This window comes from Triturus cristatus, chromosome 3_2, assembly GCF_964204655.1.
Source record: "Triturus cristatus chromosome 3_2, aTriCri1.1, whole genome shotgun sequence".
In the NCBI taxonomy this organism is placed as follows: Eukaryota; Metazoa; Chordata; class Amphibia; order Caudata; family Salamandridae; genus Triturus; species Triturus cristatus.
The window spans coordinates 1,127,027,397-1,127,051,143 of NC_140584.1; positions in this window are offsets into that span (position 1 = coordinate 1,127,027,397).

The following is a 23,747-nucleotide window of genomic DNA, read 5'->3' on the forward strand; positions in this document are numbered from 1 at the left end:
CCCCTCAGCCTCCGTGCCACTCGATGCGCCAGACAAGACAGCACTGCTGGCACTGGTGCTCGCTCCCTCCTCACGGTCTGTGCCAGTGTCTTCCTCAGAGTCCCCCGACGATGCTGTGGGCAAGGTGAAGAGACAGGAAATAATCAGACACCTGTATACATATGTCACATGAGTCAAATCTACATAGGTCACAGTGCATAGCCTGAAAAGCAACATGAGTAATATCTACAATACAAGGTACATATGTAGGCCCTGCAACACACAGTTGGTTGACCCACCATGCCACTGAGAAACAATGGAGAGCATGACACAACAGCAAATTACTTGATATCAAATTGGAAAGAGGAGCCAGGCTCTGGGGACAATCGTGCACAGCATCTGCACCACACAGCGTTGCCAAAAAAGGGATGAGCAGGAACCATGTCTATTAACTTTTTGCACATGCTGCAAAGCTAATACATTAAACCATGCCCAACATGACTGGGTCACTGCACCTTGAGTGTATGTCCAGACAAACATCACACACAGGCCAGACCTAGCAAGGAGACTTCAGATTTTGACATGTAGGCCTCGCCCGCACAAACCACCCCCTACCTGAGATAATGTGATTGAGACAGAGGAAGTACTTACACCTCTTACTCTGGGATAAAAACACATGGCCTGCACTAAATCCTGATTGTACACAAACTACCCCTAGTGCGCCTGTCCACATTTATCATTGACAATCAACCATCATCAGATTGTCGTACCAAGACACACAGGCACTGCCCACTGTGAGTATGCACAAGCAAAATTGGGTCACCCTGTACAGTGGACACATGTAGCGCAGTTTTCGTAAATACAGATGAGGCAAGGGTACAATGCCACAGAGCCCAACCTATGCCGAAGACACAGAGAATGCCACATTGTTGGATGACACACATGATACCTAGGAAAAGGTGCCCCAGGGCACGGTAGTGGCCACACTCCTCCCTGGTCCTGGATGGATATGACTGCAACTGAAGCAACCGTCTCTGCACTATGCATTACTCCCACTCATGCACATCATGTCAGAGGGCACAACATTGGACATGCATGCTGTAAGGCAGTACACTTTTAAGACACACTCCTACATCGGGACTCACCATCAGTGCCAACTGACATGGACCCCACAATGACTGAACTGGCCAGGGCACAGGCAAGGTCCCAAAACCTGTTACACACCAACCCCACACATGATGCTGCAAGCATTGGGCACTTGGATTAACTGCCAGCCTAGATAACCTTGTGCAAAAGTGACTACACACAGACCAGGGAACACATGGCAAGGAGGGGAAGGGAGGAAGAACAGCACCGGTTTACTTTGGGGAACAGGTTATGCACTGCACATTTAAACCCTGGCAGTGTATCCATGCAACTGCGCACTTCCAAAAGCTGGTGACACACAACAAACAAACATGTACCTACCCCCTTCCTGCTGCTGCTTCTCCTGTAAGCGCCTATCCAAGTCGGGGAAGACCACTGCCAGCACACGCTTCTGGATGTGGGTCAGACGCCGGCGCCCACGGTTCTTGTGGCTCTCAGGTGAGTCCCCCAGCAGGACCCGTGCGATCCTCCTCGTCCAGCACCGGATATCCTGCCAGCGTTTCCTCACCTGGGCTAGGCGCCGCTTCCGACCCTCCGTCTTCCTCACGGCACTGACGGCTTGCTTCCAGATCTCCCCCTTGGCATAGACGCCTACCTGTGAGGATGCAAAAGTGAGAATACTTTAATCCACCTGAGCAATGACACAGAGACACACATATTAATAATTAGTCTTGTTTGAACAGGGCATGGTATGCAGCCAACTCATTGCACCTTTGTCATAGGGACATTATCCTCTGGGGAAGGGCTAATGCACTAGGTGGCATTGAAAGTACACAGGTGGCATGAGGGGTGCAACACAATCAATGATCCAGGCTCACACTGTGCATCACAAGCTACACCAGGATTATGTACAGCACCTCAAAGCTGTCACATGCCCCAGGCCACTGACACAACCTCAGCAGAGTACACAGACACACACAGGCACAGGACAATCACTTGCCATTGCCAACTGCGGGTACAAACCTCACTCTGCCCATGTGCCACTAGGCTGGGGGGTGTCACAGGTGTGGGGCTGGCTCAGCACGGCAGTCACACAGCACTGCTCCCTGCTCACATCACATGGGCAGGGTATATCCATCCCTCATGCAGCTGGTGTGCAACACTCCACATATGCACTCACCCACATGACAGGGGACTTACACACACACCAATGTCCAGGGGACGAACACATCATTTGGACACTCTCAGCACAGGTACACTAAACAAACACACATCTATGGGTACTGTCACCTGTCACACTGGGGGGACCACAGAATTACATCAGGACTGTAAAAACAACATTCCCAGGAGGAGTAGCCAGGCTGAATGTGGCATGCACCATGCATTGATTGTCACAGTAAGCACTATGCAAGTGAGGAGTGGACACAGGAACTACAGCATGCTCTGCATGGGAGACATGAGGCCTTCCCCACCCTGGGACCCACTCTAAACAACATTGCATGTCTGTCACACATGGACACAATGCCAGAAGTCACAGTCACAAAATAAGGGGCACAGTCTAAGCTAGTGGAGTCAGCACTCACCTGCTCCCCTGGTCGACCATGCAGCATGGTGTACTTTGGGAGGATCACATCCACCAAGGCCATATTCTCCTCCATGGTGAATGGCTGGGCCCTCTCCACAGACCTGGACATGGTGCCAGTGGAATCACGAGCAGCAGCAGTGTTGTGGAATGAAAGGATGTGCAGGCAAGTGCTCTCTCATGGGACCTGGCTGCCTTATATCTGCCTTGCTGGCCTGTTTCATTTACAGGAGTACAGAGTGATTGGTCAGTTACATTAGCATCCTACGTTTCCTCCAATCCCTTTAAACCTACCCCAGTGAGTGGCTTTGCATGGTTTAAAAATTGAGCATGATGTCAAGTCAACAACCACTTTGCAACAAAGTATATTGTCTCCAACCGACTTTTGCTGGCCACCTGATGCAAGAATTTAAACTTTAAACTCGGTCTCCATGACAACCAGCATGCATTTAGATCCTTATACTTGTCCCTCATGTGTCCCCTATGTTATTTCAATATTTGCACACAGGTACGGTGCGTTCCAAGGCCCTAGGGCACCCCAAATGCAGTGAAACGGACCGTACAGGCGTGTGTGCGGTCCCTATCACTATGGGAGTGCTGGCGTATGCGTACGCCATAGTAATACGGACCGTACACACGCGTGTACGGTCCGTATTACTATGGCGTACGCATACGCCAGCAGTCCCATAGTGATAGGGACCCTACACACGCGTGTACGGTCCGCATAACTATGGCGTACGCATACGCCAGCACTCCCATAGTGATAGGGACCGTACACACGCCTGTGCGGTCCGTATAACTATGGCGTACGCATACGCCAGCACACCCATAGTGATAGGGACCCTACACACGCGTGTACGGTCCGTATAACTATGGCGTACGCATACGCCAGCACTCCCATAGTGATAGGGACCGTACACACGCCTGTGCGGTCCGTATAACTATGGCGTACGCCAGCACTCCCATAGTGATAGGGACCGTACACATGCCTGTACGGTCCGTATTACTATGGCGTACGCATACGCCAGCACTCCCATAGTGATAGGGACCCTACACACAAGTGTACGGTCCGTATAACTATGGCGTACGCATACGCCAGCACTCCCATAGTGATAGGGACCGTACACACGCCTGTGCGGTCCGTATAACTATGGCGTATGCCAGCACTCCCATAGTGATAGGGACCATACACATGCCTGTACGGTCCGTATTACTATGGCGTACGCATACGCCAGCACTCCCATAGTGATAGGGACCCTACACACAAGTGTACGGTCCGTATAACTATGGCGTACGCATACGCCAGCACTCCCATAGTGATAGGGACCGTACACACGCATGAACGGTCCATATTACTATGGCGTATGCCAGCACTCCCATAGTGATAGGGACCATACACATGCCTGTACGGTCCGTATTACTATGGCGTACGCATACGCCAGCACTCCCATAGTGATAGGGACCCTACACACAAGTGTACGGTCCGTATAACTATGGCGTACGCATACGCCAGCACTCCCATAGTGATAGGGACCGTACACACGCATGTACGGTCCATATTACTATGGCGTACGCATACGCCAGCACTCCCATAGTGATAGGGACCCTACACACGCGTGTACGGTCCGTATAACTATGGTGTACGCATACGCCAGCACTCCCATAGTGATAGGGACCATACACACGCGTGTACGGTCCGTATTACTATGGCGTACGTATACGCCAGCACTCCCATAGTGATAGGGACCCTACACACGCGTGTACGGTCCGTATTACTATGGCGTACGCATACGCCAGCACTCCCATAGTGATAGGGACCCTGCACACGCCCTCAGAGCGTATGTACGGTGCGTTTCACACCTGACAGTGGTGACAGGCGGCACACAGACAGGAATAGAGCTGTCATACTTAGCCAAGGCTGGACATCAAGGCATTTTCTGTGCAGTACTACATGTGTCGGGCACAGGTGTGTCAGGCTGTGATGTGGCACATTACTCCTGAGGTGTGAAGCTAATCAATGTATGATGAGCTGTGTACACATGTCATGTGGGATGGTGCACTATGTGCCACACATCCCCTACACTCCTTTGACATGTGTGCATGTAGTACAGACTTGTTGAGCCATGCGTCACTGGCATGACACAGTCACCGACACCCGCAACTGTCCCCTGATGCCAGGTACACGGAATATTACACCTGACATGTGAATGCCCACGTTGCACACTGTAACTATGTCATGTGTGTGTCATGTGTTCCCATAGGTTTGCTGTAGGTGTTTGGTCAAATGCATCTCCAGTTGATGCAACCAACATGTGTCTGTGTGTAGATGGCCATGGCACACTGTTACGCACACCAGCCCACATGTGTAATCCGACGTAAGGTGTGTATGTATGCATCGACACGGAATTTCAAAACAAGGACATATCTGCATACTCTCAATGTATGTGTGATCAGTCTTGACATGTACTCCTTCATGGCAAGTTGTGTGGTCTGTCCTTTTTCTATGACATGTGACCTGTGCCTCTAGTGTTCCGCAACCTGTCTGTACGATAAACATCCTTCTTCTGCACATATGTGGATGTCTGCAACTCCTTTAATGTGTCTGCCTGTTCACTTACACTGGCCCACAGCTAGTTTCATGCCATGGCATATTGAGCTTCAGAATCGACGTTTGTAGCTGGCTCTTGGTAGGAGTGTCATCTGCCTGGCATACGTGTCCAGGGCATATTGCACAGACCTGACTCTGTATGTAGCATATGTGTATTGCCTGTTGAACATGTGCTTAGTACATTGAAATTGGTGGTGTACTGTACTCACTCTTCGTTGTCCCTTCAAATTTACTGCAGGGCTCCGCCTCTCCCTCGACCAATTCCGGACTTGGCTGACCTGAGGGAACATGACTGTATACGCCGCTACCGCTTTCCCCGACAGTTGATTGAGAACTTGACGACACAGCTGGCACCACACCTCCAACCGCTACACAGGTATCCCACTGCAATAGACACCCAAGATGAAGGTGATGGCAGCCCTACATTTCTTTGCCACGGGTACCTTTCAATATACTTTTGCTCATCTTGGTGGCATGTCCCAAACCATGTTCAGCCGTGTTATGCATGATTTTTTAGAGGCCATGTTGGATCACCTGGATGAGTTCATTAAATTCCCAACTCCTGAGCAGTTGACAGGTGTCAAGCATGAGTTCTATGCCCTGGAAGGGATGCCCCATGTCATTGGGTCCATAGATGGAACATATGTGGCTTTGGTACCACCACGGGCACAGGAGGTAGCGTATAGGAACCGCAAACATTACCACTCCATTAATGCCCTTGTGGTGTGTCTTGCCAATATGGTGATTTCCCATGTCTGTGCTCGTTTTCCAGGATCAGCACACGATGCCTACATCATGAGGCGTAGCAGGGTGCCTGAAATGATGCTACAGCTGCACAACGAACGAGCATGTATTGTTAGTGGGTATACTCTATCAGTCCTGTATTTAGCGTCATCTTCCTGTCTTACTGCTTCTCCTGACCCACTTTTGTCCATGATGTTTCCATGTAGGGGACGCTGGCTATCCCAACATGCCATGGCTGATCATGCCTCTCCGCAACCCCAGCACGGCTGGTGAGCACCGCTACAACAACGCCCATGGGTGGACCAGGCGAGTGATAGAGAGGACGTTTGGCCTCCTGAAGAGCTGATTCCGTTGCCTCCACAAGACCGGCGGCGCACTCCCATATGTACCGGTGAAGGTCTGCAAGATCTTCCTCGTGTGCTGCATGCTGCACAACATGGCAGTGGAAAAAGCTGTGCCTGGATCCGGATGAGCAGGAACATCCACCCGTGGAGGATGAAGGGCTTGGTGATGAGGCAAGTGATGTGGAGGAGGAGGAGGCAGAAGAGGACATCCGGAGTCGGCTCATACGCGACTTCTTTGCTTAGTGGTGAGTTCCAGTGTCTGAGTGTGCACGCATTGGGCCGTGTGTGGCATGTGTTGCAATGTGTGTGTCCATCTGCATGTCTGCCAAGTGAGTCAGAGGTGTGTTTGGATGTGTCACTCGAGTGATGGTGCAATAGAAGAATGTTTTTCCAGAGTCATCATTGTCACCTAGCATGTTGACAACCTTATACGTGTCGAGTACATGCACATGCATGCGGATGTGCTTCTTTTGGCTGACTTCTTGTGTGTCTCTCATCCACAGGTACTTGCGCATGCTGTCTGCTGGTGGCATTGTTGTGCTCCTGCTATTCCTCATGAACACAGCAACATGTGCTGAATCAGCGTTACATGCACGGACAATTTTGAAAATTTCCTTAGGGTAAGAGATGCAGCACGGCTTTTTGGGTGTGGTATTTGTTTTGCATGTGTGTGCACTGCTCCTGTTCATGTTTGGTTACTTTGCATACATGTAGAATCACCATGGGGCACATGACATGGAGCTGAATTCACCTGAATTGATGGTCATACTTGGTGACAGTCATCTGTAATGGGATTGTGGATTGTGAGGAAGCCATCAATGTGTGTAACACTGCCCTCGGAAACATACGGGTTGCACCGGGTTGACATGGTGTGTGAATTCCCCATTACAGGCTCAATGGTGTATAGCAGCCTCTCCGTGAGCAGCAGGGGGTGTTTAGCTGTAACCCGTCACTTGTGTGCCAGTTCTATGGATTTCCAGCATCTGTGGTGCAAAGGGGGGTGCCAGTGTCGGTCCCACATGTTCATCCACATGACCTGTGTATGTGTTGACAGAGTTGCATTTGCATTCCGACACACATGACTGATAAAGGAGTCCCTCTGCCTCCAAGGTGCCTCATCTCTGTCAATGGTGGTCTGTTGCCACTGTGCATGCAGCATGTCTGGCATAGTTATCAGAGATAGTGCATATGAGTCTATGTGTAGAGTAGCAAGATGCAAGCTGTTTGTCAGGGATTAGAATCTGTATTGTGCATGATGTCCATGGCTGTTTAGGTATTGTGGCATGTCCTCCCTCTGTCCGTCTCCCTCTGTCTCCCTTTCTCCCTCCCTCTGTCAGCCTCCTCCCTCTGTCCGTCTCCCTCTGTCTCCCTTTCTCCCTACCTCTGTCACCCTCCTCCCTCCCTCTGTCTGTCTCCCTGTGTCCCTCTCTGTCTCCCTCCCTCTCTCTCCCCCTCTCCCTCCCTCTGTCTGTCACCCTCTGTCACCTAATCCCAGCTTCCTGGGCACACACAGTTTGCAGGTCTTTCGAAAGGCCATTGGCTTGTTCATGTGGGTTTGTTTCTAATCTCCAGGCACCCATTGGGCGGAGTGTCTGAGTCTGCGCTGCTGCTGTGGCGGTGTGTGCTGACACTCTTTCACAGTGATGCCTCTTCATTAGCTGCTGTTGTGTGCAAAGTGTGCCTTCATACCCATGTCATCCTGCAACGCGGCCACCATTTGCAGGCAACACAGTACTGTGTGGGGACACACTGTTTGTATGGCTTTGCCCTAGGCCATATGGGCTGAGGCCATTGTTGTCTGCTTCTGAGTTGCTCAATGTTAATTTTGAGGCCCACCCTCCCAGTATCGGGGACATCCTGTCTTGTGTTGGTGTTTTGTATGGGCTGTGACTTGGCATGGCCTTGCTTGGTGCATGGGGCATAGAGGCACTAGTGGCATGTGTGTGTTTTTGGAGTGTGGTTGTGTCCGGTGATGGCTTTGGGGTGGTTGCGTGCATGATTGGGATTTTGGTTGTGTATGGCGTTCCCCCCATGTGAGGTGAGTTGTTTGTGTACTCACCAGGCTCGGCGACTCCTTCTACTCCGTGTACTCCACCGGCGGCAGTGTGGCCATCACCTTCTCCTCCCAGGGATGGTAGTGTACCGGTCTGCGGGGCGGCCCTCCTCCAGTGATGTTCCCCTGGTTGTGATCGTCCGTCATTTTGCGGCGGACCGTCCTCCGCAGATCATACCACCTGGCTTGGCATTCATGCCTGGTCCTTCTGGTGGCCCCAACAGCATTCACTGAATTACCGATCTTCTGCCACATGGCAGATTTTGTGGATATGCTGGTCTGTCTGACCAATGTTCCAAAGAGCCGTGGCTCGACTCTGATGATTTCGTCGACAAGGATCTCCAGCTCATCCTTTGTGAACTTTGGATTCTTGTTAGTGGGCATGGTGTGGGGTGTGGGTGTGGATGGTTGTGGGGGTGTGGGTGTGGATGGTTGTGGGTGTGTGAGTGTGGTTGTGAAGGTGTGTGTGTGAATGTGATGAGGGGGTGTTTGTGATGGTGGTTGTGTGAAGGAGTGCAAGTGTAAGGTGTATTGATGGATGTAGTATGGGGCAGTGCGTTGTCTCTGTGGTCTGGCAGTAGTGGATCTGTTGCAAAGGATCATGGTTTGTGTGTGTTGGGCCTTTTTATTGGTCCATTTGTGGGTGTGGCTGTGTTTGAACTTTGGGTGGGTGTGTTATAAGGAGTGGTTGTGTTTTGGGCCTCTGTTTAGCTGTTTGGCAGTTGCAGGTCAGTGTATAGGATGTATTTGTGCTTGTTGGACATGTTTTGTGGTGTTGTGCAAATCAAATTGACTCTCCTTGTGTTGTTTTGCTTTGTCCTGGTTCAGTACGAGTGTTTTTAGCGTCTGTACGGTGCGTACATGGGCCATGTTGTTGTACAGTGCTGACCTTTGCTATGGCTTAGTACGACTCGTACATGCGCGATGTTGGGTGGGGGTGCTGGTGTAGGGGCCTGGGGTAGGGTGCGTACAGACACGAGCAGGGTGTTGGTCCGCACCGTCCATAGGTGGTGGTGTTTTGCACCGTACATACAGGGGGGGCTGGGTGTACGCTCCGTACATACACGGGTGGGGGTACGCTCCATACATACACAGGTGTGGGTACGCTCCGTACATACACATTTGGGGGTATGCTCCATACATACACGGGTGGGGGTACGCTCCGTACATACACGGGTGTGGGTACGCTCCGTACATACACGGGTGGGGGTACGCTTCGTACATACACGGGTGGGGGTACGCTCCGTACATACACGGGTGGGGGTACGCTCCGTACATACACGGGTGGGGGTACGCTCCATACATACACGGGTGGGGGTACGCTCCATACATACACAGGTGGGGGTACGCTCCGTACATACACTGGTGTGGGTACGCTCCGTACATACATGGGTGTGGGTACGCTCCATACATACACGGGTGGGGGTATGCTCCATACATACACGGGTGGGGGTACGCTCCATTCATACACGAGTGGGGGTACGCTCCGTACATACACTGGTGGGGGTTCGGCGCGTCATCCGCGGCCGGGGGGGCGTTCGGCGCGTACATACGGGGGCTGGGGGGTGTTCGGCGCGTACATACGAGGGCTGGGGGGGTGTTCGGCATGTACATACAGGGGCTAGGGGGGTGTTCGGCGCATACATACGAGGGCTGGGGGGGTGTTCGGCGCATACATACCGGGGCTAGGGGGGTGTTCGGCGCGTACATACGGGGGCTGGGGGGGCTGTTCGGAGCGTACATACGGGGTCTATGGTGGGGTGTTCGGCGCGTATGCGGGCACATGTCTCCATGGTTGCTATAGGAGATCGGTTCGTGCGGTGTTTTTTCTAAACGGTTGTAAAATCGGACGGACGGGACGGATCGTACTTGCGCGGTCGGACTTCATTTTTCCGATTCGTACGTTAAATCGTCCGGGGATGTGATCGGACACATTTTCCGACCCGAGGACGTGTGGGGAAATTTTCCCAATGCAATTCGTATGGACTTTTTCCCATACGAATCGTACTTGGCATTTTGTACGGTACTTGTACGATTCGTACGGAAAAAAATCCGGATATGATTCGTACGGGGAAAATTTTTACAGGATTGGAATCGGCACCTAATTGTTATTAGGTAATTATTAATTGGTATTGAAAATTAATTGGTTGTTGATTAATTATTAATTGGTAAATAATTTGTATTAATTGGTAAATAATTTGTATTAATTGTTTAATTAATAATTATGTTAATTGTATTCATTTATTATTTGTAGCGGGTTGTGGGTTTATAGGGGAATATTGTGGGAATTAATTTAATTGTAAATAATTAATTATTGAAATAATGTTTGTTTATTGCTAATTAATTTATTATTAATTAATTATTAATCGGTATTATTTTTATTTATTAATTTTTGGTATTGAAAATTAATTGGTTGTTAATTAATTATTAATAGGTAATTAATAAAAAAATATTGGTATTTATAAATAATTAATTAATAAATATTGTGTGATTGGTAATTAATTGTAATACTTTTTTTTGGTATTAATAATTTATTTATTTTTAATAAAATATTAAATTATTATTTTTCCTACTATTGCACTCACTGGAGTGGGAATAGTAATTTTTACCCCTACGCTATCCAACTCTTTCCCTACTATTGCACTCACTGAAGGGGGAATAATAATTTTTACCCCTACGCTAGCCAACACTTTCCCTACTGTTGCACTCTTTGTAGTGGGAATAGTAATTTTTACTCCTATGCTATCCAACGCTTTCCCTACAGTTGCACTCACTGGAGTGGGAATAGTAAATTTTACCCTCCCGCTATCCAACGCTTTCCCTACTGTTGCACTCTCTGGAGTGGGAATAGTAATTTTTACTCCTACGCTATCCAACGCTTTCCCTACTGTTGCACTCTTTGGAGTGGGAATAGTAATTTTTACCCCTACGCCATCTGACGTTTTCCCTACTGTTGAACTCACTGGAGTGGGAATGGTACATTTTACCCTCCCGCTGTCCAACGCTTTCCCTACTGTTGCACTCTCTGGAGTGGGAATAGTAATTTTTACCCCTACGCTATCCATCGCTTTCCCTACTGTTGCACTCTCTTGAGTGGGAATAGTAATTTTTACCCCTACGCTATCCAACGCTTTCCCTACTGTTGCACTCTCTGGAGTGGGAATAATAATTTTTAGCCCTACTCTATCCAATGCTTTCCCTACTGTTGCACTCTTTGGAGTGGGAATAGTAATTTTTACCCCTTCGCTATCCAATGCTTTCCCTACTGTTGCACTCACTGGAGTGGGAATAGTAAATTTTACCCTCCCGCTATCCAACGCTTTCCCTACTGTTGCACTCTCTGGAGTGGGAATAGTAATTTTTACCCCTACGCTATCCAATGCTTTCCCTATTATTGCACTCTCTGGAGTGGGAATAGTAATTTTTACCCTCCCGCTATCCAACGCTTTCCCTACTGGTGCACTCTCTGGAGTGGGAATAGTAATTTTTACCCTCCCGCTATCCAACGCTTTCCCTACTATTGCACTTACTGGAGTGGTAATAGTAAATTTTACCCGCCCGCTATCCTACGCAAAAAATATTGAATATTTTTAATTAATATTACGGTAATATATATGTATTATTATTATTTTTTTACTTACATTAATTATTTATTAATTTTAAAGTTATTTAAGTATTTTTAAGTATGTTTCAGTTAATTATATGTATTATTTCATTAATTTTACATTACTTTTAAGACATTTAAAAAATTCGATATTTTGACTAACTATATTTTTTACAACAATATTTTGGATTCTATATTTTTGTACTTACCTGTTTGGAGATAGGGCTTCGTTATTTTGGCATTCTATATATTTTCCTCGATATTTTTGAGCTTCGATATTCTCCTTCTCGATATTTTGTCAGTGATCACTTTTTACCTCGATCAGGTAGGGAGGGGAATGGTGGAGGTTGTTCACGTCGTCCCTGCGAGATAACTCCACAAGCGAACCAGGTAAGACTTGTGGGGTCTTGACATGCACAAGGTATATATATAATATCTGTATTTATTTCTAAACACTCTCTACTAATCCCTTTATGACATTAAAGAGCCAGGCACACAATAATACAGTTCTAAAACAACAGTAAATAGCACAATATACAATGGGCCTTAGGGGCAGACCAAACCACATATTAAGAAAGTGGTATAAGAACCACGACTTGACTAGACACAGTGCCTAGAGCATGTAGAATCGCTGGGACCCCAAGGAACCACCCAAGGTAGTGACACAGGAGACTCACGGGGATTTGTGCAGTGTGAGAACACAGCATCGAGCCCCGTACTATTCTAGGGGAAAGTCGCGGTTGGAGTTTTAGAAGTTAAGGACACTTAGGAGAAGACTTTGAGCAAACCCCTTTAGACTTAGGGGATTCTAGGGCCAGCACCCATGGGAGCACTGGAGTGCTTGAGTTACCTCACCCAGGGAAGCCGGGTGCATAGGTGTCAAATGGTGTCGGGAATCGTCGTTGATTTCAATGGAGATCTGTTGCAAAGTGCTGCTGCCGGGAAGGAGAAAAGTGTCCGGTGTGATCCAAGCCTGGATCGTAGATCAGAAGAACCTGAAAGCAGAGGGGACAGAGTCTGGGTCACTTGCCAGTGACCAGGGGCACGATAGATGAATGCCCACCAATGTTGGGTGTTTCAGGTGCGAAGAGGTGAAGCTTGACTCTGCATTCACGAGGACCAGGAGGCGTCGACGACAACCAGGAGCTGGATTCAAGCTGTCCCACAAAGGATGTCGAGTGCTGCGGTGTCGGTGCCCAGATTAGACCAAACAAGCCTTGGCAACAGCAACCCACGCAGGAAGAGAAAATATGCTTCGGTGCGGACCAGCAAGGTCCTGAAGACTCCCCAAACAACGGAGAGTCAGGGCATGTCTGGATCAACCAGGTAAGCCCAATTAAAGTTAAGGTTTTCTTCACAGGGACCCACCAGTCTACAGACTAGGGATCACGAATGAACCTCGAGAGAAAACACAAAGGGGCCAGCTCATGGAACACTCGTGGAGTGTAAGCAGGCATTTTTGAGTGCAAATGCTGCTCGGGGTCAGGGCTACAAGTAACCCAAAGCTCAGCTGCAGGAGTTGTTGGAAAGCTGATGCTTCTGCAAATGGTCGTGGTGTCCAGGGGTTTGGGTTGCACGGTATTTCACGAGGGATACAGGCCTCAGAATTGCTGAGTGCACAGATCGACCTCAGAGACCATGGAAACACACCTCCTGTGTTGCAAAATTCTTCGGAGTCCGACGGGAGCTTCGGAGATGCAAACCGGACAGATGCGTCTTTGGTGCCTGCCTTGCAGGGGAGTAACTCCTTTACTCCAAGGGAGATTCTTCAGTCATCTAGTTCAATGTAGATCGTCGAAGTTCCAGGATTCAGTATCAGAGTTTCGTCCAGGTGTAATCTAAAGTCCTGTAGCAGGGGTTCCTTCTTATACCCAAGGAAGGGGTTGGACAAATTCTAGAGACCCACCTATGGGAGGGTCAGGAAAGAGGGGTGGCTACAGCCATTTCCTTTGTCCAGTTTCGCGCCAGAGCAGGGGCTGGTAGTCCCTGCGACCGGTTTGAACTGGACTATGCACAGGAACACCAAATGTGCCCCCAGTGCTGAACTTCAAAGCACTCTTGGAGTGCACCCACCCAGCCCCAATACACTAAAGCCTGTCTGGGAGGTGGTGACACCTCCCTGTGACAGGAAACCTATTGCCCAGGCCTCCCCTGCCAGAGTTTCGTCCAGCAGCAGGAGGGCAGACACTTATCTGTGGCTGGCAGCATCCATTTTGTGATGCCAGGGCTCTGTTAGCTGGTACTGGGTATACCAGTGCTGTCATGTCTCTCCCTCTAGAAGGGTGGGATCATACTCCCACACCAGTTACTTGTGTGGGGGTATGATTCCAAGGTGTTTGACACCAAACATGACATGTTTCCATGCAGCCATCCCAAAGTTAGCATTTACCGTTTGGTCATAATGCACTTAAGAGTATACGGTTTGGCTGCATCACAAACAAGCCAGGAATAAAGGTTCTGAAGGCTGCAGAGGGGCCCTGCTCATGCATGGGCACCCTCTCACAAAACAACCCAGCACCCTGCCTTCAGGATTAGTAAGGCCTGCCATAGGGGTGACTGATAGGTTTGTATGTGCAGTGATATTGAGAGATATAGTGAACCTATATCTCCGTAAGGGGTGCATGCACCACCTTACCCAGGCTGTTGTAGCAGTCCTGTGGTGTCATTTTGGAAGGCTTTCCAGGGGTGGCATAATACATGCTGCAGCCCCTGGTAGGCCTCTGGGGTACCTATGCCCTGGGTACATAGTATACCATATACTAGGGACTTATAAGGGTACCCCTGAATCCAATCTAGTGTACATAAAGTACTGGGAATCATTTTAGATGGGAAGCAGCTAGGCTGGGGTCCTGGTTAGCAGGACCCCAGCCAGACTAAAGTCGAAAAACCGTGTAACATCAGCAAAAAGTGGGGGTAACTATAAGAAGCAGATCCTACTCTCCTACAGTCCATCAAGACCAGGATGAACCTGTTGCCCTTTGCTGTCTTGGGGTCCAGAGGCCCCACAATGTCAATGCCCACCCTCTTAAAGGGGGTGATAACAGGAAAAGGTTGAAGAGGAGCCTCACTCTTCCTCCCACTCTTGCCACTTGCCTGGCAAGTCTGGCAAGCGCGACCATGGGTGTCAGTGTTTATGCACATCCAGGGCCAGTAAAAGTGGGTGACAAGCCTTTCAAAGATCTTGCCTTGCCCCAGGTGCCCTGCCATAGGCACATCATGAGCCAAACCCAGTAGGATGGCACTGAAGCGCTGGGGTACCACCAGCACATGGGCTGACCCAGGCTCAGAAACCTTAGGCTCGCTATACAGGATACCATTCTCCCAGTAGATCCAATGCTGCCTGCTTTGCAGCTTGTTGCCAGAAACCAACAAGAGAGGGACATTCCTGCTGCTCCTTGCAGAATTCCACCCTAAAGGGGCCCCCTTCCTGCTGCCAATGGGTCAGCTCAGGTAGGTACCCTAGTTTGGCTACCTGCTCCCCTGTAGTCTCCAGGGCATCCCCCTCAAGGTTTGCCTCCTCCTAGACTGTGGGACCTTCGGGGGCCAGTTTTCCGTGCCCCCTGCTTCCTCTCTTTTTGGCAGGCACCTGGGACATTATTCCAGGCTACAGGTCCTCTGAATTGCCCCTACCGGGTGCCATAGACCGAGTGATCACACACGCCCACTCTGGGAGACCCAACAACTCCAAATGAGATCTACGTTCCAACTTTTCTCAAAGAGGAACTCCGCAGATCTTTTCCTAGGAGACAGTCAACTGGCATGGCTGACCTCACCAATACGTTCTCGGTACCTGCGACCCCCTCCACCCACTCAAAGGGAACCTGTGCCACTTGTTCAGAGGCACTCTGAGTTGTCAGCTGCAACTACTGGATAGAGTACATTGGGGATCACCTGTTCTTCAGACACTAGCCGACAACCGACAGCTGTTCTCACTGGCTCCAGTGCCTCTCAGAACCTGCACCCTATTGCCATTGATGGTCACCCACTGCCTGCACTTCTTATTGTAGGAAGCAGGTGGGTCCTTGGGACCATCTCACTGTCTCCTAGCGAGGCCAGGGTCAACTCGTGCTCCCACTCTCCCGGGACTCCAACTCCTCACCCAAGGCTACACTAGTCAACCCACGGGGCGGTGCACCACTGGGTGCAGGGGTTGCTTTGGGACACTTAGGATCCCCTTTGTAGTGACCCACTTGATGACATGCATAATATGTGCCAGGACCCTTCTCTGCAGGCTTACCTGAAGGCCCCCCTGCTTCTTATAACTGGGAGACTGCAAACCTTTCCCTTGTTTCCTTTGGGAATTACTTTGGGGCCCATTTTGGAACTACTTCTGTTTAGCCTTGTCTCCCCCACTCTGCTGGGGACCCTGCTTACCCGTGGCAGAGTCTGCCACATGACCTTTGTGGACCTTGGTACTGACCCAGAGGTCCGCCTCCAAAGCAAGCTTCCTGGGGTCAGTCAGCTTACTGTCAATCAAATGCTGGTGTAGCTCTCGACAATAAGTAGCAGACAAGTTCTCCCATGCCACCAAATCAAAGAACCCATTTACCAGGCTACCCTTCACCCAACCATCCAGTGCTCCGGAAAAATAAGACACATACTCCACCCAAGTGCTTGACTCAAGCTTCCTACAGGCCCTAAACACCTGCCTATACAGTTCTGGGGTTAAGCTATATCTCAGGATTAAGGCTTCCTTCATAGGAGCATAACACATTTTCTCCTCATCCAGTAAGGCTAGCAATGTCTCCCTCCCTTCTGACATGTGGTGGATCCACAACCCCACTCCCCAATCTCTCTCAGGGATTCTGTGGTACCTCATTGCTACCTCATACCCCCTGAACCACTGACCAATGTCATCACTTTTAACGTAATCCTTGATTACCTCCTTGGGGATGTAGACTCTCCCTTCTCCAGGCACTGATGACAAGCTGTCACCATTGGAGCTAGATTCTACACTCTTGGCCTTGATTTCCAGCTCCCTCAACATTCTTTCATGCTCTAAGAGCATCCTCTTTTCCTTCAGAGCTATCTTCTGCTTCTCTACCTCCAATTCCCTATCCTCCTTGCCCAACCTGAACTTCGTGAGCTCCAACTCATGCACTCTGCTTCTCTCTCTGTCCTCCAGCTCCTTTGGAGACAGACCTCTAGAAGACACGCTGCTGCCCTCCCTGGAAGGCACCCTCTTCCCTGGCAGGTTCAACAGCTCCTCCTGCTGCCTATCCAAATTCTCAGTCTCCATCATAGGATCCTCCTCATGCCCACTGGCATTTCTGGATTCCAACCAGGCCCTAAGTGCCATTAGGTATTACAGAGATTTTACCTTCCTTGCAGATGACTTTAAGCTGAGACACAGTGTAGGTTTCCACCTTATCCTCTTCAAACTCATTGTCAAGTGATGCTACTGATACTGGCTTGGTCCTGATGAAAAAATTGGCAGTTCTCAAGTTGCAGAAACTCAAAAATGAAAAGGTTCAACAGTGGTATGTGGTTGCATAATGGTCTGCACTATGCCAGTAGTGTACACCAATTACTGTATGTAAGGCACAAATGCAAGTCTGGATCTTAACATCTGACCACCAATGTTAGAAATGGGGGTCTCTAGTTGGCAATAGTTTGCACCTTTGCCCAAATAGGGACCCTTCTTCCTAGTGAGGGTAAGGGGGATACACTTCTAAAATAACCCCTGTTCACCCCCTTAGTAGCTTGGCATGAGCAAAGAGGCTTATCTCAGAGGCAGTGTGTAAAGCATTTGTGCATTCATACAGTAACTGTTGGACCCGGCCTCGTAGAATGGCCCTCCGTGCCCCCGCACCACCGAAACCTGGTACCTACAGCCCAAGCCCCCGGCCCGGCCGAACCTCCCCACCAGGACACACGCACCGACCCGGACATCTCCGTCCCTGGCCTCTCCCCTTTCGGCCACCCCGGGCCCGCGTGCCTACTTCATGCACCAAGATGGCCGCCCGGCCCCAGCGCGACCCAGGCATAGAGGCGCCACTCCGGCTGGAGGACATCACGCTTCCAGGGGATGAGAGAGGGAGGAGCAGTTTCTATCGCACCTCTGAACCCCCCGGGATGATGGGTTTCGATCGGCCCTCCGGCCTCCCTGAGGGCTGGCTCCACGCCTGCTGGGTGTCTGGGACTCCTCCCGACCCGGCCCTGAAAGGATCAAAAGACTATAGCAGGAAATCCCGACAAGCGACCCCCAGGTGACAAGACCCCTGCCTGCACAGACTCCGGACATCAAAGAGGGGTCGAACTATAACAAGGGGTGCTCTGGGGCTGTCCGGCAGATTCGACGCTGGAACAACGAGAGCTTGCTGACGTGCTCGCGGCTCCCTGAAGATCGTAAGACCTCCGAACTTGTACCTGAGCCCTGCTGAGTGACTCGCGGCTCCCTGAAGATCGTAAAGACCTCCGAACTTGTACCTGAGCCCCGCTGAGTGACTCGCGGCTCCCTGAAGATCGTAAGACCTCCGAACTTGTACCTGAGCCCCGCTGAGTGACTCGCGGCACCCTGAAGATCGTAAGACCTCCGAACTTGTACCTGAGCCCTGCTGAGTGACTCGCGGCTCCCCCAGACTCTCACGGTCCCGCCGGACCCCAACTCCGACCACGTATCCCCCAGCTCGAGGATTGTGAGCTGTGCGCCGGGTACGTCCCGGCTTTGAACCGTTACCAGAGACAGTCCCGCTACCCCCTACCTTTCCGAGACTCTTGAGCCCGTGCTCACCTTGTACATATTTGCAGTGATACCTGTTTGATAAAGCTTGTTCTGAGAATATCCAGTGTGGTCCCTCTGTGTCGTGTGGTGCCAGAAGTACGATCCTAGTTGCGAGAGTCCTCCCCCTGGGGAATCTCCCGCCAGTGCCCGGCTACGATACTTTGAGGGTGGGTCTCAGGGTAGTCAGGACCCCCTTTCCGGGCTCCTCTGAGGTCGCCGTCTAACATTGGTGGCAAGCGACGGGATTCGGGCCCATCACCTAGAGATCGTACAGTAAACGACGGACGCACGACCAACAAAGATGGCAGAAGGAAGCGCCACGAGCTCCGCAGAAACCAACGCCAACAGAGTGTTCCAGGTGGAGCATCTGGAAGAATACACACACAAAGAGCTAAAACAATTTTGCAAAGAACTTAAAATCGCTACCACTGGCCTCAACACTAAAGAAGACTTGCAGAAAGCACTGAAAACTTGGGTGGAGACCGGGGCCTCCCACCCGGAAGGCACGGGGGAGCGCCCCAACGAAGCCGAACCCCCCCAAAATGAAAACAGTAGCAATCAGGTGCGAGGCATCGTACCAGACGGGGGCCTATCCCCGGAAGAGCTCGCGGACAGAGAGAGAAGCCGCAGTCATGAACTCGAGTTAGCCAAACTCAAAATCGAGGGCGAATTGAAGTTAGCGGAGAAGAAGCTAGCAGTAGAGCAAATGCGTGTACAAGGCGAACTGGAAGAAAAGAAGCTCCAACGGGAGCACGAAGGAAGAAAGCTCCAACTGGAGCACGAACGGAGCTTAAAGGAACTCGAGCTCAAGGCCCGAAATGAGGACGGGAGACCCTCGGGGAACCGAGAGACGGCCCCCCCAGCGGAACAGAAGGTCCACATCCCCAAGGATGTGGTCAAAGAATATTATAAAAACGATGACATTCAGCAATGGTTTCGGGCCTACGAGGTCGCCATGACCTCCCATCGGATTCCACAGAAGGACTGGGGGGCGGGGTTGTGGGGACGGTTTCTGAGCGAAGGAAGGGACACCCTGCTCGACCTACCCCTCTCCCTGCAGACCTCCTACAGCCACATGAAAGAGGCTCTCCTCACAAGATACGGCCTCACCCCAGAAATGTACCGCCAACGGTTCCGGGACTGCAGGAAGATCCTGGGCACCACCTGGGTGGAGTATGTAAACTTTTTTAGTCGGGCCTTCGATGGGTGGGTCAAGGGCAGCAACGTCACCACCCTTGCCGAACTCACTGACCTCATGTTATGGGAACATCTGGCTGCGAACTGCTTCGTAGAGCTACGTCAACATCTGCTGGATAGCAAGCTCACAGATCCCCGGAAGCTGGCCGTGGAGGCCGACCGCTGGACCAACACCCGGGTCTCCCGGGGCATGGTAGGAGAGTACCCCCGAACCAGTCAGGGACCACCCCGCCAGAGAGGGGGAGGGAACCAGGGAGGGCCGAGGGAGTCCCAGCCTAGCCCCCCGAAGACACCACCTCCACCTTTCCCGGCGCCCCCCCCACCAGTAACAGGGCCCCCTGGGAGACGGGGACACCGGGTGACCGTCACATGTTTCCGCTGCCAGAAACCCGGGCACTACGCCAATGACCCAGAGTGCCCCATGGCCACCCAAGTCACCCCTGCGAGACAGATAGCCAACGTAGCCCTAGGGGAGGAGGTTGAGGAAGCCGGGGAGTGGGAACTAGCCGCGATGGCCCTAGTATCCCTGGGAGATAGGGAAATGATCCCTGGTAGCCTCCTACCGTCCAACACACAGAAATATGGGCAGCTCGTCAAGATCAATGGCCACCAGGTAGAGGCCCTGCGGGACACCGGGGCCAGTATCACCGGTGTCCTCAGGCACCTAGTTCCCGAGGAGCAGATCCTCCCCAATGTCTTTTGCCCCGTAATATCTGCAGACAATAGGGAAAGTATGTGTCAGGTGGCCCTGGTGCCATTTGAGTGGGGAGGGGTGATAGGCAAACTCAAGGTGGCCGTAAGAACCTCCCAGCCGGTCGACTGCCTCTTAGGGAACGACCTGGAGAGTTCTCCCTGGAAACACGTAGAGCGCAAGGCCCACCTAGGAATGATGGGACTCCCCGAGTGGGTGTGTGCCACCACCCGATCTATGACAGCCCGACTCACTCCCCGGAGAGAAATCGAGAGCACCCCGGTCAAAGTAGCCAGCACCGTCCCCGCCGAGGGTCCTCCCGTTCCCCCATCGGAAGGGTCCGTCGCCAGCGACGAACCCGCACCATCCGACCCCGCCCCGGTCCCCGAGTTGGGGGATCTACCCGAGTTGGCCCATTGGCGCCACGAGGGCGGGCCCACCCGAGAAGAATTTTGCCGGGAGCAAGCCACCTGTCCTTCCCTGGTCGGGCTGCGGCGCCAGGCCGAGGGCCAAGCCGCAGGTGACCAGACCGGAACGCACCGAATCTATTGGGAGAATAACGTCCTGTATAGTGAGCAGAAATCAGTGGAGCTGGGATCCGGACGGGTACTGGTGGTACCTCTCCGCTTCCGGGATTTCCTCCTGGGCTTAGCCCACGATGTCCCCCTCGCCGGTCACCTGGGTCAGGACAAGACCTACAGCCGTCTCGTGACCCATTTTTATTGGCCTAAGATGAAAGCAGCGGTAGAGGCCCACTGCAAGTCCTGCCCCACGTGCCAAGCCAGTGGGAAGAGTGGGGGGAAGCGCAAGGCTCCCCTCCAACCCTTCCCGGTCGTCAGTACCCCCTTCGAACGAGTCGGGATCGACATCGTGGGGCCACTGGACCCCCCCAACTCCCAAGGTCACCGTTTCATCTTGGTCCTAGTGGACCACGCCACCCGCTACCCAGAGGCTATTCCCCTACGCACCATTACGGCCCCCGTGGTGGGCCGGGCCCTGATGGGGATCTTCTCCAGGGTGGGTTTCCCCCGCGAGGTCGTGAGCGATCGCGGCACTAATTTTATATCCAGGTATATGACATCCCTGTGGCAACAATGTGGGGTGTCCTATAAGTTCACCACCCCGTACCATCCCCAAGGGAACGGCCTAGTAGAGAGGTTTAATAGGACTTTGAAAGGGATGATCGCTGGCCTAGAAGAGCCCCTCCGGCGTAAGTGGGACGTCCTGCTCCCCTGCCTCTTGTTCGCTTACCGGGAGGTCCCCCAGAAGTCCTTAGGGTTCAGCCCATTTGAATTACTCTATGGGCACCCCGTCCGAGGTCCCCTCAGTTTAGTTAAGGAAGGGTGGGAGGCAGCACCCCAGACCACCCCCCGAGATGTGTTCCAATATGTCCTGGCCCTCCGGAACCAGACCAGGAGGTTCCGAGAACTGGCCGAGGCCAACCTGGAGGCGAGTCAAGAAGAAATGAAGCGCTGGTACGACCAGAATGCTACTCTGGTCGAGTTCCAGCCGGGCCAGCAGGTGTGGGTCATGGCCCCAGTGAAGCCTGGCGCTCTCCAGGACCGATGGACTGGGCCCTACAAAGTGGTCGAGAAGAAGAGCCAAGTCACCTACTTGGTGGACGTCCAGTCGCCTCGGGATCCCCTCCGGGTCCTGCACGTGAACCGCCTCAAGCCTCACTTCCAGCGGACAGAACTGAGCCTCCTGCTGGCCACCGATGACGGGGCCGAAGATGAGTCGGATCCCCTCCCGGACCTCCTGTGTATCAAGGAGCAGGATGGCTCCGTGGAAGGAGTGAACCTCTCCCCAGCCCTCACTGCCCAGCAACAAGCGGACTGCCGCCAGCTCCTAAGACAATTTTCTGACCTCTTCTCCCTGACCCCCCGGGTCACCAACTGGTGTGTTCATGATGTGGACACCGGGGACAGCCCGCCGGTGAGACACCGAGCCTACCGGGTTCCTGACCGGGTCCGGTCCTGCATTCAAGCGGAAGTCTCGAAGATGTTGACCCTGGGGGTGATCGAGCCCTCTGACAGTCCCTGGGCCAGCCCCGTGGTCCTGGTCCCGAAGGCAGCGGCCCCCGGTGTCGCCCCCGAGCTCCGATTCTGCGTGGACTACCGGGGGCTCAATGACGTTACCCGAGCCGATGCCCACCCCATTCCACGGGCCGACGAACTCATTGACCGACTAGGGGCAGCCCGGTTCCTCAGCACATTCGACCTCACCTGCGGATACTGGCAGATTGCGCTCACCGAAGGGGCCAAAGAGCGGTCCGCTTTCTCCACCCCCGATGGGCACTACCGCTTCCGCGTAATGCCCTTCGGGATGAAAAATGCCCCGGCCACTTTCCAGCGACTGGTGAATAGAGTCCTGGCCGGGCTAGAACAGTTCAGCGCGGCATACCTGGACGACATCGCTGTCTTCAGTTCAGAGTGGAGTGAGCACCTCCGGCACCTCCGAAGGGTGCTAATCGCCCTGCGCCAGGCAGGCCTCACAGTAAAAGCCAGCAAGTGCCAGATCGGGCAAGGATCCGTGTTCTACTTGGGGCACCAGGTCGGGAGTGGCCAGGTCGCCCCGCTACAGCCAAAGATCGACGCCATCCTGGCCTGGGAACCACCCATCACCCAGACGGAGGTCCGAGCCTTTCTGGGACTCACGGGCTACTACCGAAGATTCATTCGGGGGTATGGCAGCCTTGTCGGCCCTCTCACAGAACTCACGTCTAAAAAACAGCCAAAGAAAGTGCAGTGGACAGCTGCCTGCCAGGAAGCTTTCGATGCCCTAAAAAGGGCCATGTGTACTGCCCCCGTCCTCCAGGCTCCCGACTACGCCAAGGAGTTCATAGTCCAAACCGATGCCTCCGAGCATGGCATTGGGGCCGTCCTGTCCCAAGTAAATGACCAAGGCCTAGACCAGCCCGTCGCCTTCCTCAGTCGGCGGCTGTTGCCCCGAGAACAAAGATGGAGCACCATAGAGCGCGAAGCCTTTGCCGTGGTCTGGGCACTCAAAAAGCTACGACCCTACCTGTTTGGCACCCATTTCAGAGTCCAAACTGACCATCGGCCCTTACGTTGGCTCATGCAGATGCGAGGAGAAAACCCCAAGCTACTGCGGTGGTCAATCTCCCTCCAGGGG